This window comes from Pongo pygmaeus, chromosome 10 (assembly GCF_028885625.2).
Source record: "Pongo pygmaeus isolate AG05252 chromosome 10, NHGRI_mPonPyg2-v2.0_pri, whole genome shotgun sequence".
In the NCBI taxonomy this organism is placed as follows: domain Eukaryota; kingdom Metazoa; phylum Chordata; class Mammalia; order Primates; family Hominidae; genus Pongo; species Pongo pygmaeus.
In genome coordinates this window covers 96,377,797-96,393,291 of record NC_072383.2, presented here as the reverse complement: position 1 = coordinate 96,393,291, position 15,495 = coordinate 96,377,797, and positions in this window count along the sequence as shown.

Sequence of the window (15,495 nt, the reverse complement as noted above, 5' to 3'; positions counted from 1 at the left end):
CTCTTGCTCTATCGCCCAGCCTGGAGTGCAATGGCACAATCTCAGCTCACTGAAACCTCTGCCTCCTGGATTCAAGTGATTCTCCTGCCTCAGCCTCCCAAGTAGCTGGGATTACAGGCACCCACCACCACGACTGGCTAATTTTTGTATTTTTAGTACAGACGGGGTTTCACTAAGTTGGCCAGGCTGGTCTCGAACTCCTGACCTTGTGATCCACACGCCGCGGCCTCCCATAGTGCTGGGATTACAGGTGTGAGCCACTACGCATGGCCTGTTGTTTATTTTTTAAAAGAAGAATCCTGATTGAGGAAAACCAGTTAAAGGAGGAAGCTGTGAACTGAGGGTTATGAAAAACAAATTAAGTTCATTTGAGTTGGTGCTATTTTAGAAAAGCCTAGAAAAACAAATTAACCTGATGATAAATAAATGATGGGGAACATGGACGCCAACAGGAATGATAAACACTAGAAATCAAACTTCGTTTAGTCCTAAGGTCTTAGAGGCAAAATTGCATAGCAGTTAGGGGATAGGCTCGGTAATCAGACCCCTATATTTAAATCTTAGATCTAACATCTACTAGCTGTGTGACCTTGAATAAGTCAATTACTCTCTCTGTGCCTCCATTGCCTCATCTGTAAAATGGGGTTAATGATGGCACTTCTTACAGTTTTGGGAGGACTCAGTAAGACAATACACAAGAGGTGCTTAGCGGTGTCTAAGACTTTGAAAATTCTCAATAAATATTAGCTATTTTTGTCCACTGATTTTAAAACTATGCTTCAATAGTCCTAGCTTCCATTCTGGAACAACTGTAAGTTTAGGGAAAGAATCAACAGGAGAAGCTTGGTCTCCATCTGCACCCACCATAGCTGCTCAGCTTTTGAATATTTTGTTTTTAATTTCTATTTAAGATTTTATTTAAACAAAGTTCTTTAAGGTAAAAAACAACATAATCAACAACAACAACAAACCCATTATAAAGCATCTGATTCAGTTTGTTTTTCCCAGCTAGGTCAGGAATCTTGTTCCTATTTGTTGGTCATCCTGCCTCTTCAACCTCTCCAAATACTGGGCTCCCACCAATCCACAGTCCTTTTGCAAGCCAGGGTTGTTCAGATTATTAGAAAGTTCTTTTCCTTGTTGACTGAAAATCTGATTTTCATCCTCAGATCTTAGCTTTGCTGTCTAAATATGACTAAATCCTCTTCTGCAAAAGATCCCCTATTTAAATCCCAAATAAGCAATGGTGCTTAGCCTAAGTATGTCTCATGTATTTTGTCTGGTAATACTACTTAAGGTTTTTTTTATTTTTTAACTAGAAATTTCTGTTAAACCATTGCTCATTCATCTTTTTATACTGCACCTTAGAACCTAAGATAGGAATTTGCATACTGGCAAAAAACCATCAGATTATTTGAAATCTTTGGGTCACAAGCAGTAGAAATGGACTCTGGTCACCCTAAGAAGAAAAGGAGTTTCTTGGTAAGATATTAGGCTGCTCATAGAATTGAAGAGAGGGCTGGAGAACAAGGCTAAGTAGAAAACACAGGAATCAGGGTCGTTCTGGGGTTCTGGCTATGTGATCCACTCAGGCCTTCCCATCTCAGGTTATTTCAGCTATCCCTCCTAAGATGTGGTTCCCATTTTCATTTTCCACTGTGGAGAGGGTTCAAGTTTACCAGCATCTCTCCAAGAGTGGGCCCTGGAAAGGGATAAAGCGATGAGACTTCCCCTACTGAGGTCAGTGGATCCTGGGATCTTTTTCTTTCCTGTAGTTACCATCCTTCCATTTGTATATTACACAATTGATTTGCTTTCAGGTCAACCACATCTCTAGGCCTACACTGAGCTTTCAACCAATTCAAAAGAACCTCAAGGGCCTTCCCTTGAGGGCTGCTAGATTCATTAAGAAATAGGACACCCAGTTAAATTTAAATTCCAAATAACAATGACACTTAGCCTAAGTATGTCCCATGTACTTTGTCGCCACAGATCCTACTTAAGGTTTTCTTTTTTTATTTTTTAACTAGAATTTTCTGTTAAGCCATTGCTCATTCATCTTCTATACTGCATCTTAGAACCTAAGCTCAGAAACTTACATTTATCTAAATTAAATTTCATCCCATCAGTTTCAGCTTCTCCTTCCAACTTGTCTGAAATTTAAACTGTTGATTTTATCAAGTTGGTGTGTTTATTTTACTTCTTCATCCTGCATTAATAGTTTGATAGAATGACCAACTGGGGAAGCAGAGACATATGGAGGAAAAAGGTAAAGAGAAAGAACACAGAAAAGAGGGCAGTGGTAGAGTGACAACCCATCAGGAGGAAGGACTCAAGAGACAAAAAGGGGAAAGTTAGGGAAATTGGGGAAAGAGAAAGAAAGAAATAGAAAATAGAAAAGCTATCAGTTAGAGTTTTTAATTTCAAGAAATTGATGCTGTTCAATTTAAGCCAAAAAGAAAGAAGTAATTATGTGAAGACATGGGAGGCTCGCAGACTCAACGGGAGGCTTGGATAATGGGCAGGAACCAGGGACTGGGCATCAGGAACTGCAGCAAAGGCTGTGAAGTAGGAACAGGCTGGACTCAAGGCCACCTGGTCTGCTGCTGGGCTAATGAGTGACTGCCACCTGGCCTTATCTACAATCTTGAGTGCCGGGTGAGCTCTGACACAGAGTATCCCACTGGCTAAGCTCAAGTCACGGTCATTCCCATGGCAGTCCCTTCCCACAGAAGGTCCCATGGCCATGTTGAGCTGAGGGAAACTGGTTGAGCCCTTTTGTTTCCATAGCAGAAAGCTCAACAAGGTTCTCAAAAAGGGATCAGAGTGCAATCAGGAAGGGGAGTCTATTGAGGAGAGCCAAAAATAAATCAGTGAGTGAGTAAATGAATAAAAAATAAATAAATACAGATGATCCCCAACTTACAACGGTTCAGCTTATGATTTTTTGACTTTACAATGGTGCAAAAGTGAAATGCATTCAGTAGAAACTGTGCTTTGAGTACTTGTACAACCATTCTGTTTTTCAGTTTCAGTATTCAGTAAATTACATGTGATATTCATCACTTTGTTATAAAATATGCCTTGTGTTATATGATTTTGCCCAACTGTAGGCTAATGTAAGTGTTCCAATCACACTTAAGGTAGGCCAGGGTAAGCTATGATGTTCAGTAGGTTAGTTGTATTATATTTTCAACTTATGATGGGTTTTGGGGGATATAACCTCATTGTAGGTTGAGGAGCATCTGTATTACTTAAGGAGATATTAAATACACAGTCACCTGCAAATGACTCACTGTGTTCAACCTCCAGTGCAGGCCTCTCTTCTGTGCTCCTAATCAGTGTAGTCAATTTCCCACTCAGTATCTCTAATAGTATGAAACAAAGCAATGCCAACAAAATGTATACACAGTCAAACTCATGCTCTACCCCCACCCCACCCCAGCCTATGTCTTCTTCCTGGGTTGTTTATTTCTGCAAACACTGCACATTGCAAACCTAGTGTCTTTCTTGACATTTCCCACTCCTTCATCCTTCATACACTGCCATCTCCTGCTGAATATACTCTTTAATATCATTGAATCTGTTTACTTCTTGCTACTTCCACCACCTCCATCACCCTAGTTCATGCCAGTCCTACCTTTCACCTTTACTACTACAATAACCTCATAACAGCTATTTATGAATTCTCTCTGGCCCCTAAAGATTCATCTATACCCTGAAGACACAGCAATATTTCTTAACTGCATACTTGAACATAACAGTAAGCCTCCTCTCTCCCCATTTCTCAGCTTGAAATAGTTCAATAGCTTGCCATTGCTCTTAGATAAAGACCAAGATCTTTAACCTAACCTACAAGGTTTTAAATGGCCTGGCCCCCAGATATTCCTCTCCAAACTTTGCACATGGGTTTGGAGAGAGGTTGTTGGTTGGTGGTGGTGAGGGGAGGGATGGTCTCTAGTGGCAGTGTCCAGAGCAAGAGTATTTCTTGGGTAAGAGTCAACCCCTAGACTTAGAGTTAAGTGCAGCTTTTATTGTGCACCCATGGTGTGTATAGTCCCGACCTTTATTCATGCATTTACTTAACCAGGAACAAGCATCTGGATGAGATGATGGCTCACATCTCTTTCCAGTACCATTACGCTGTGATGCTGTAACTGGCTACCTGGAAACATTCTGGCCACTAGAGGGCCTCATTCTGTTTTTTTCCCCCTTGAAACAGTAGATGGGAACCACAAACTTTCGCCTGTCCCTGCTGCTTTTGGGTTGAGTGACCTGTGTGAGCACTTTGAATATTTTACTGAAACTGTTTTTAAAATATTTCTCTCATCATTGAGTAGTTTTACACTGAAAACAGTTAACAATAAAAAATAAGAATCTCTTCTATAGTCTTTCCTAATTTATAGCTGAAGTGGGCAGCTCAGAGCTCTGGTGTCCTCACCAATATACAGGCCTCTCCTGGCTTCCCTCTGCAGATGGCAAAAGTAAAGTTAGGGTTGCAGATAACTTTGTGTTCCTGGAATGCCCCCATCTTTTTGGCAGCATTTTCGCCCAAAGCTCACATTCTCGCCATCACAATCTGCCAAAGAGATTGTCAGAATCAACCCTATTATAATTTTTATCCAAAAGGAAATGACAGATCCAGGTTTACCTAATATTGGCATTCCCTTTTACCTCAGAATGCCCTAGTTTGGATGATAGTTTGTATGGTTTGCCTCAGGCATTATAAAACTCAAGACTCCCAGGCTACCCAGCCCCTGTCCCTTAAATTCTCACCCTCATATATCTCTGTGTCTGATTGCACCTCCCATTCTTTCTCAATATCCAAAATCTATTATTCATGCCATTTGAAGCTCATAATATCCCTGAAGCCCAAAATGTATATTCTGAATGCTCTCTTCAATCCCTCATCCTAAGTGAGATCTGACTCTCCTCTGAGGAATCACTTCTCGTCTGAGCCTGGGGGTGGTGCTGGTAGTATCCTTTTTGCTCTACATTGCTGCTTCCAGACCACCACTGGCCTTCCCTACTCCTTAGAAACACCCAACTTTAACCCAACGCATATCGTCACACTATATCACCTGCTTCTTCCCCTAATTGTTGGGATCAATAGATTCCCCAAACACTCTCATGCGTTCCTTGAAGATTTTAACTTATCATTACATTTTATGGAAAAATACTTCTTCCGACAACATTTTTGGAGCTTTCAATATTTATATAGAAGATAATCCCCAAATTTTGGCCTTTTAGCTCTTTCACTTCTTCTTCCCTAGTGGTCTTGTCTTCTAACATACCTCAATCATCATGGCCATGCCCTGGTTTTTTCATTCCCAATCATGGCGTCTACTCTTTAATCTTTATTTCTGACATTCATTCTTGACTGCTGCCCACCATTGTTCTAGCTCTCTCCTGTTAGGATCCCAACTCCAACAATTCTTCAAGCCAACTAGGATCTATACTCAGTTGGTCTCATTATATTTTCAGTAATCCTCATACCCTTATATTCTAACTTTCCTCCTCACCATAGTCATTCAGTATAACCCTTCCTGAAATTCTCCAGTAGTTATACTCTGAGCTCCTAGCTTACAGTTCCCACTGCCATACTCAACTGAAGTACATCCACTTTTGGTCAAATCTTGTTGTCATCTGCTCCATGCCTGCACCTGCATAGGTGAACGTCACTGGAAAAAATGCATCACAATGACATAAATTCATAAACTTTGAGTAGGTCTGTTGTGCTGCCCATTGCCCTGACTACATTTCCCTAATTGATTTACTTTCATATCTTTCTAAAGCAGTGCTTCTCCCAAGGCAAATTTTGCTTCCCCAGAGGATATTTGACAAGGAATGGAACATTTTGGATTGTCACAACTAGAAAAGGGGTGCTACTGGCATCTAGTGGGTAGAGACCAGGAATACTGCTAAACATCCTACAATGTGTAGGACACAGTACGTACTCATCCAGTGCAAAATATCAAGGGTGTCAAAGTTGAGAAACCCTGTTCAAGAGCTTTGCTACTCAAAGTGTGGTCCATGGACCAATAGCATCGCATTACCTGGAGCCTTATTGAAATGCAGAATCTCAGGCTCCGCCCTAGGCTTCCTAAATCAGAATCTGTATTTTAACAAGATCCCCAGGGGATTTATAAGCACATTACAGCTTGAAAAGGCCCTTTCACCCCATCTCTTATCCCTTATACTTAAAACACCCTTTCCCTCCCTTCACTCTCTCCTGAGGCTTGCTATGGTACTGAGAAAACAGAAGCATTCAGAAGATACCTTGCACATGCTTCCACCATCTAAGCTTGCCACCCAACCACATCTACATCCAGATACCCTGCCTTCCTTTTGGATATCATGGATGAATAGTCAATGCTCCCATCTAAGTCTCACTCTCTTCCTATGCACAAAATCACATTCTCTTTTGTTCATCAAACCTCATTGTTCTAGTCATAATCTGCCTCCTCTCAGCATCACTGTTTTCTCATTTCTACTAGATAATTTCCATCAGCATACAAATTATCTGTTTTACCTCTTAAAAAAAAACAAAGAAAAACAAAACAAAATCCTCCCTTAAGCCTGTTTGCTCTCCAGCTATTACTATTTCTCTGTTCCCTTTTATACAACAATTTCTTGAAAAAACTAATTACATTCACTTCTTCACTTTCCATCTTTTGATTCCCTTCTGAACCCAATCCTACCAGACTTTGCTTTCACCACTTCACTATAACTACTCTTTTCAGAATCACTAATGACCACCATAGTTCCTAATCCAGTGGTTATTTTTCAATTCTCATCTTACTTGACCATCAGGATCATTTGACAAACACGAAGAAACATATTCTTCATGTAGGTTTCAGGATGCCACTCTCCTGCTTCTCCTCCTGTCTTACTAATTATCTCTTTTCAATCTCCTTTGCTAAGTCTCTCTTATTTCCCCAGCCTCATAACACTGGGGTGCTCTACAGCACAGTCCTTAGATGTCTATTTCATATCTTTCACTTTTGCAGTCTATGGAAACTGCAGTCTCAGCATCAGATGGGAGCTTGTGGTAAACACAGGATCTCAGGCCCTATCCCAAACTTACTGAACCTGAGCATGACTTTTCATAAGATCACTGGGTGATTCACATGCACATTAACTGACTTATTCCCTAGACAGCTTTGAAAAATCATGATATCTAGGCTCCATCTAAAACAATGAATTAAATCAGAATCCAGTACTAGTATGTTTAAAAACTCCCCAGATGACTTCAATGCAAAACTGTGACAAATGGACTCTGGGGCTCCACCCAAGGTCTCCATCTCCTGGTATCCACATCCTCATATTATACCCTCTCCCTGATTGCAGAAGATACATGTGACTTACTTATATCCAATAGGATATTGCAAAGATAGTAAGATACCCTTCCCATGATTAGATTGCATTATATGGTAAGGGTGACAGGATGTTACTCTTTCACTCTTGTGACTGAATTATGTTATATGTGACACTATCTTAGCAAACTAAAGCAAGAGGCTATCTTTGTTGGCTTGTTGAAGTAAGTGGTCATGTTAGGGGGTCCGATGAGGTGGAGTTGTTCTCTGGAATCTGCGGATGGTTTCTAGAAACTGTAAACAACCTTGAAGACCTGAGCAGCTTCCAGCTGACAGGCAGCAAAATGTCAGGGCCTTCGGCAGCCATGATTGAGCTTGAAATAGGTTCTTTCCCAATCAAGCCCCCAGATGAGAACACAGCCCAGCTGACACCTTGATTCTAGTTTTATGAGGTTCTGAGCAGAGAACCCAGCTAAGCTATCCCTGAACTTACAACTCACAGAAACTATGAGTTAATAAATATGTGTTGTTTTAAGCCACCAAATTATTGGTAGTTGTTACTGTGCAATAAAAAGCTAATATAGCACACAAGGTTGAGTACCACTTCTCTGTTGTATTTCATCCAGTCTCAAGACATTAAATATCAATTGTATTGGTGATCTGTTGCTGGTAACAAACCATCTCCAGACTTAGTAGCATAAAATAACTATCATTTTATTTAGTTCACGATTCTGTGGGTTGCCATTTAGGCTGAGCTCAGCTGGGTGGTTTTCTGGTCTGTTCAGGCTCAGCTCTTCTCAGCTGGGCTTGCTCACATGTCTTGAGCCTCAGCTAGGATCACTGAGTGGCTGGAGCCCTCTCCATCTGATTTCTCATTCTCCAGCAGGCTAACCCAGACCTGTTTTCATGGTGTTGCAAGAATTCCCATCACAGGAATGGAAACAGCCAGGCCTCTTGAAGCTTTGTCTTGGAACTTGCATAAAACTTCTGTTCCATTCTATTGCATTCTATTGGTCAGAACAAGTCACAGGTCTAGCTCGGATTCAAAGTATATGGAAATTGACCTCATCTATTAATGGGAGAAAATGCAGAGAACTCGTGGCCACATTTTGCAATCCATCCCACCATTGTTCACTGTTCACTCCCAAATTTATTTTCCCATGTATTACAGACTCCTTATATCTAACTGCTTATATAACATTGATTGTCCAAGAGTAACCTCAATCTTAACATGTTCAAAACTAAACTCCTGCTTCTTGATCCCTAGTATAGTACTGCCATTCTTCCAGTACTCCTTTCAGAATCTGATTCTTCTTTTAATCTTCTCTATATCACTCTACATCCAATTCATCTAAGTCTTGTCATATTAGCTTCAAATACATCCCATGTTCTAGACCTTTCAGTTCCATCACTGTTCACCTGTTTAGTGCCAACATCATTTCTCACCTGGCTCAATGCACTATCATTCTGCCTGGTTTCCTTACTTCTGCCCTTTCTCATCAATAGTCTAACCTTAAGACAGCAACCATAGGGATTTTTTTTAAATGCGAACGAGATTTTGTAACTCTTCTGTTCAAAACTCTCACAAGGCTTCCCAACTAAGTTGGAAGAAAAGTTCTCAAAGGAAAAGTGTAATGTCCTATAATTTTTTGAAGCTCTGGCCCTCTACTCCCTGACTAATTTCATCTCCTCCTATTTTTCCTTTGTGTACCTTGCTTCTCAATCACCAGCTTTCTTGCTGTGTCTACCAAACAGCAATATGGTGGTTGATTAAGAAGCAGAGTGTCTTGTTTCTGCCCCAGGAATCTTCCAGTCTGGTCTGCTCCTTTTCATGAAGTGTCTGCTCAAATGTCATATTATCATTGAGGCCCCCCTTTTTTTGTAGAGATGGAGTCTCACTCTGTTGCCCAGGTTGGTCTTGAACTCCCGGGCTCAAGCTATCCTCCTAGCTTGAGGCTCTTATCACCTCTACAGAATAATAGCTATTCCTTCTCCCCCAACTTCAGCACTCCCTCTTCCATTACCCTGTTTTGTTTTCCTTTAACACGTATTATCACAACATCTTAGGCTGATTACTCTTATAGTCTCTCTCCACCCCTGGATCCATTCTTAACCTTTTCTCTAAATTTACGGAAGTTGACCTCTATAGATTCCATCACCCAGGCTGTCTTGCCCTTTGGCTTCTGGTTGGATTGGGCCAATGGGAGGCACTGGTGGGATAGTGAAGGGAGGAGATTGGAGAGGTCTGGATATTTCTCCCTTGCTCCTATCTTGTATTGCTGTGCAGGTGGCGGTGGTTTTGCTCCTCTGCAGCCAAGCTCCTGTTGGATATCCCCTCTCTTATGTCTCTTGGTTTTTATTATGCCATTGTTTCCCACTCCCCTCTTCCCACCCCTTTAAGCCATTGTGGTCCTGGCTTCTTGCTGTTTCATGTCCCTGAGTGTTTTATCATCTTTTGTTGGTCCCTTATTTTTTGTACACCTTTGAACCACGAGATATCTTGCCAAATGTTTCAACTGTATGTAAATGTATATTCTATGTTTCTAAAACTTTTCACTAATTTACTCTAGCCTTTCCCCTAATTCAGTGGGGGATAACAGCCTTTCAGACTTTTCTGTACCTATTTTAATGACTTCAACTAAAGCTTATTGATTTTTAAGTCACTTATTAGTTAATAGGCACCTTGGGTCCCTAGCCAGTTCTAGAGGCTGGAAAGAAGGGGGCAAAATTTTTTGGAAGAGCCCTCCCTGGCTGGATGAGGAGCTCCTACTGACCACCTTAGCAGTAAAGAAGGGTTTCTGTTGCCTTATCCCCTATTTGCTGGTGAGACAGCCTCATGACAGATTTTACCTTTCAACCCTGGATCCGTTCCTGCTGTGCGGCTATGCCTCACTCACACCAGCTGAAGGATCTGATCTGGCTTTTTAATGGGGCAGAACTATGATAGTAGTTAGGAGTTGGTGAGTGCCTGTCTCTGAGCCAGTGAAGCGTAGTGCAAAGATTCTACTTTGAGAGACAGGCACACTCTAATGTAATCCCAGCTTCATAATCTATCACTAAGTGACCTAGGGCAAGAGACTGGGCCTGCGGAGCTTCAACTCTGTTTTCTGCAACATGCGGTTAATACCACCTACTCTACAGCATTTCTGTAAGGAGTTCTCTGAGCTCCAGCCCAATGTTTAACATGTACTGCCCACTGAAGGCCCAATGCTGTGCTAAACTCTTCCTTGGGATTCCTTCAGTTAACTCTCACAATGGCCCTAAGAAGTAAAATTACATTTATAATCCTCATTTTATTAATAGGAAAACAGACATACTCACATACACTCAGAGTTTAAAGGATATGCTCAAGATCAAATGGCCAGGTAGTAATCAGTTTCACACTCAGGCAGATGAACTGTGGGGCCTGTGGTCCTCATTGTTATGCAACAGTGCTCACAGTGAGCATTTAATAGAAAGTCCCTGGTGTTATTGATGTTGTTAATGATGTGGCTCCATTCTCATGAGTCTCCATTCTCACGTGGCTCCATTCTCACCTGGCTCCATTCTCACGTGGCTCCATTCCCACCTGGCTCCATTCCCACCTGGCTCCATTCCCACGTGGCTCCATTCCCACGTGGCTCCATTCTCACGTGGCTCCATTCTCACCTGGCTCCATTCTCACCTGGCTCCATTCTCACGTGGCTCCAGTCTCACCTGGCTCCATTCTCACCTGGCTCCATTCCCACGTGGCTCCATTCTCACGTGGCTCCATTCTTACGTGGCTCCATTCTCTCCTGGCTCCATTCTCACGTGGCTCCATTCTCACGTGGCTCCATTCTCACGTGGCTCCAGTCTCACGTGGCTCCAGTCTCACCTGGCTCCATTCTCACCTGGCTCCAGTCTCACCTGGCTCCAGTCTCACCTGGCTCCATTCTCACGTGGCTCCATTCTCACCTGGCTCCATTCCCACCTGGCTCCATTCCCACGTGGCTCCATTCTCACCTGGCTCCATTCTCACCTGGCTCCATTCTCAACTGGCTGCATTCTCACGTGGCTCCATTCTCACGTGGCTCCATTCTCACGTGGCTCCAGTCTCACGTGGCTCCAGTCTCACGTGGCTCCAGTCTCACCTGGCTCCATTCTCACCTGGCTCCAGTCTCACCTGGCTCCAGTCTCACCTGGCTCCATTCTCACGTGGCTCCAGTCTCACCTGGCTCCATTCTCACCTGGCTCCATTCTCACGTGGCTCCATTCTCACGTGGCTCCATTCTCAACTGTCTCCAGTCTCACGTGGCTCCATTCTAATGTGGCTCCAATCTCACCTGGCTCCATTCTCACCTGGCTCCATTCTCACGTAGCTCCATTCTCACGTGGCTCCATTCTCACCTGGCTCCATTCTCACGTGGCTCCATTCTCAAGTGGCTCCAATCTCACCTGGCTGCAATCTCACCTGTCTCCGTTCTCACCTGGCTCCGTTCTCACGTGGCTCCGTTCTCACCTGGCTGCATTCTCACGTGGCTCCATTCTCACGTGGCTCCAGTCTCACCTGGCTCCATTCTCACGTGGCTCCATTCTCACGTGGCTCCAGTCTCCCTGGCTCCATTCTCACCTGGCTGAAATCTCACCTGGCTCCGTTCTCACCTGGCTCCATTCTCACGTGGCTCCATTCTCACGTGGCTCCATTCTCACCTGGCTCCATTCTCACGTGGCTCCAGTCTCACGTGGCTCCAGTCTCACCTGGCTCCATTCTCACCTGGCTCCAGTCTCACCTGGCTCCAGTCTCACCTGGCTCCATTCTCAGGTGGCTCCAGTCTCACCTGGCTCCATTCTCACGTGGCTCCATTCTCACGTGGCTCCATTCTCAACTGTCTCCAGTCTCACGTGGCTCCATTCTAACGTGGCTCCAATCTCACCTGGCTCCATTCTCACCTGGCTCCATTCTCACGTGGCTCCATTCTCACGTGGCTCCATTCTCACCTGGCTCCATTCTCACGTGGCTCCATTCTCAAGTGGCTCCAATCTCACCTGGCTGCAATCTCACCTGGCTCCGTTCTCACCTGGCTCCGTTCTCACGTGGCTCCAATCTCACCTGGCTGAAATCTCACCTGGCTCCGTTCTCACCTGGCTCCATTCTCATGTGGCTCCGTTCTCACCTGGCTGCATTCTCACGTGGCTCCATTCTCACGTGGCTCCATTCTCACCTGGCTCCATTCTCACGTGGCTCCATTCTCACGTGGCTCCAGTCTCACCTGGCTCCAGTCTCACCTGGCTGAAATCTCACCTGGCTCCGTTCTCACCTGGCTCCATTCTCACGTGGCTCCATTCTCACGTGGCTCCGTTCTCACCTGGCTCCATTCTCACCTGGCTCCATTCTCACGTGGCTCCAGTCTCACGTGGCTCCATTCTCACCTGGCTCCATTCTCACGTGGCTCCATTCTCACCTAGCTCTAGTCTCACCTGGCTCCAGTCTCACCTGGCTCCAGTCTCACCTGACTCCATTCTCACGTGACTCCATTCTCACCTAGCTCTAGTCTCACGTGGCTCCATTCTCACCTGGCTGCATTCTCACGTGGCTCCATTCTCACCTGGCTGCATTCTCACGTGGCTCCGTTCTCACCTGGCTGCATTCTCACGTGGCTCCATTCTCACCTGGCTCCATTCTCACGTGGCTCCAGTCTCACCTGGCTCCATTCTCACATGGCTCCATTCTCACGTGGCTCCATTCTCACCTAGCTCTAGTCTCACCTGGCTGCATTCTCACGTGGCTCCGTTCTCACCTGGCTGCATTCTCACGTGGCTCCATTCTCACCTGGCTCCATTCTCACGTGGCTCCAGTCTCACCTGGCTCCATTCTCACATGGCTCCATTCTCACGTGGCTCCATTCTCACCTAGCTCTAGTCTCACCTGGCTCCATTCTCAGCTTCCTAGCTTTTGTTGTCTGTGGCTATTCAAGGCAAGCTCCTTTTTCTCATTCAGCAAGTATTTCTTGAAAACTGACTAGATGCCATACAGTATTCTCACAGAAGGGAAGTGAAGAAGACAGATATGGTTCCTGAAATAGTTTAGCTGAGAAGATGTCCACTGAACAAAAAGTGGTAAATGACGAATCCATTGCAAGTATGATAAAGGAGAAGTCAAGAGAGCTAGGAAAGCTCTATCCTTGTAGGGAGTCAGGGACCAGGAAGGCCTTTGGGGTCAGAATAATTATCTTCCCCTTCCTGGTAAGCTGCAAAGAAGGGATGCCAGTATTTTTCTTAGGAGATTCAGAACAGGCTATCAGCGCTATTTTTATGTTAAATTTCTTATTCAAAAAACCCAGCACATGGGTTTTAGAAATCATGTGGCAGACTATTAGGAAAATGGAATTAATGAATTAGGTTGAAAATGAGAATATTATAAAGTTTCCTAGTAGTTTTCTCTATAGGTGTTTCCTTCTTCATCGGCAGCAATCCTATCCCCCCTTCATATGAAATTACATCCAATCTGCCCTGTATTTGCCCTGTCTGATAAGTTTGAATATTGGTGAAAACAGTCCATGTTCATCCATAGACCTTTGCCTCCAGCTGTTCACAAATCCTGGATAGTTCCTTCAAAACAGAGGGTTTATATCCTTGAGGGCTTTCATAGTTACCAACACACAACTATACCAGCATATCCTCCTACGTCTCTTTAAAAAATTTACATTTACTTAAGATGTTAAAATACTTGACCCACGAGGATCAGTTGCTTTTCCATGAAATGTTGTAGCTCTGCATATTATATTTCTACCTAAAAATACAGAGAAGGGTTTGCAAAATATTTAGGACAAGAGACCATTGTACAAACCTAATTTATGACATATTATATATAATAATAAAGCAGTTTTCTAAGTGGAAGCTGTTTCCCCAAATAAAAACATACCACAGTAGTTTATTCCTGTAGTCATTTTATAAAAAGCCAATTCACCAGCATATCTGAAATCTATATACAAACTGGCAGAAAATCAAGATATTAATTTTATATGGAAGACAAAAACCCCTAAAGATTTCCATTTAAATATCTACATCTTGTATTCATTTCAGGTTCTGATTTAAAATCAGGGGTTCAATATTTTAAGGCCAATTATAAGGCAGAATCCAGAGAATTAGATGAGACATTTTCGGACTCATATTATCTCCTTGATGAACCAAAGGCTTGCTTGCAGATTCATTTTCAGTCTGATTTTCCTGTTGGATACATCCTGGATGCCATGGTAAGAAGCCAGCAGGACAACCCCAGGGAAGAGGTTAGAAATGATGCTATCAGAGAGAGAAATGTCATAAGACAAGGATTGTAAATTGGAAACAATGAGAGAGAGAGAGAGAGAGAGAGAGAGAGAGAGAGAGAGAGAGTTCACATGCAACGCAAGGGAACACAAACTAAGAAATAAGGCATCAAGTATTGCCACCATTACAATTGTTGTGGTTCCTCTTATTTAAAACTTCTCAAGCCTTGACTTGTAATTAATAAGAACTGCTATTTAAGAAATTTCAGAAGGACTTTTGTAAAGTGTTGAAACATAAAAGAAAAATATTGGCTTTTCATCATCTCCAAAAAAAACCACAACAACATGATTTATGTACATACTTTGGAATCAAAACCCCTTTTAAGCTTCTTGGAGCTGGTCATAAATAGAATCCAAGCCTGATCTCTCCAAATAATAAAATAGTAAAAAAAAAAAAAAAAAAAAAGATAATACACCCTACCATTTAAGCACTTGGACCACATCATTAAGAATGGGTCAAGTAAGTGCTATTAAATGAGTCCTAAGAATGCAATTCACTGAAATTTGTAGAGGATGTTTTTCTATTTAGATGTGACTGCTGATCCATCAGTAATAAGGAAACTGTGGTTGTTTTCCCCAGAATAGTGATTGCATGCCCAGAGCTGGCCACTAAGCCTCCCTAACTCAGTCTGCCTTGGGACTGATGGTGCTGGTTATAGACTTTGCCTCTAAGGGGAATTCACAACCTCCTCTCTGTACTTCCCAAGTGGAGGAAACATGAATTATATATATATATATCAGTACTAGGATTCAATTGAGCAGGTTGCTTACTAGAAAGTAGAGTTTTGATGGAGGTTTATATAGAGATAAATAGCAACCTAAGACTAAGGTTGCTTCTAAGGGGAAGGCATCCTTAGAGACAATCATTTTTTAGACAGAAAACAGAAACGCTT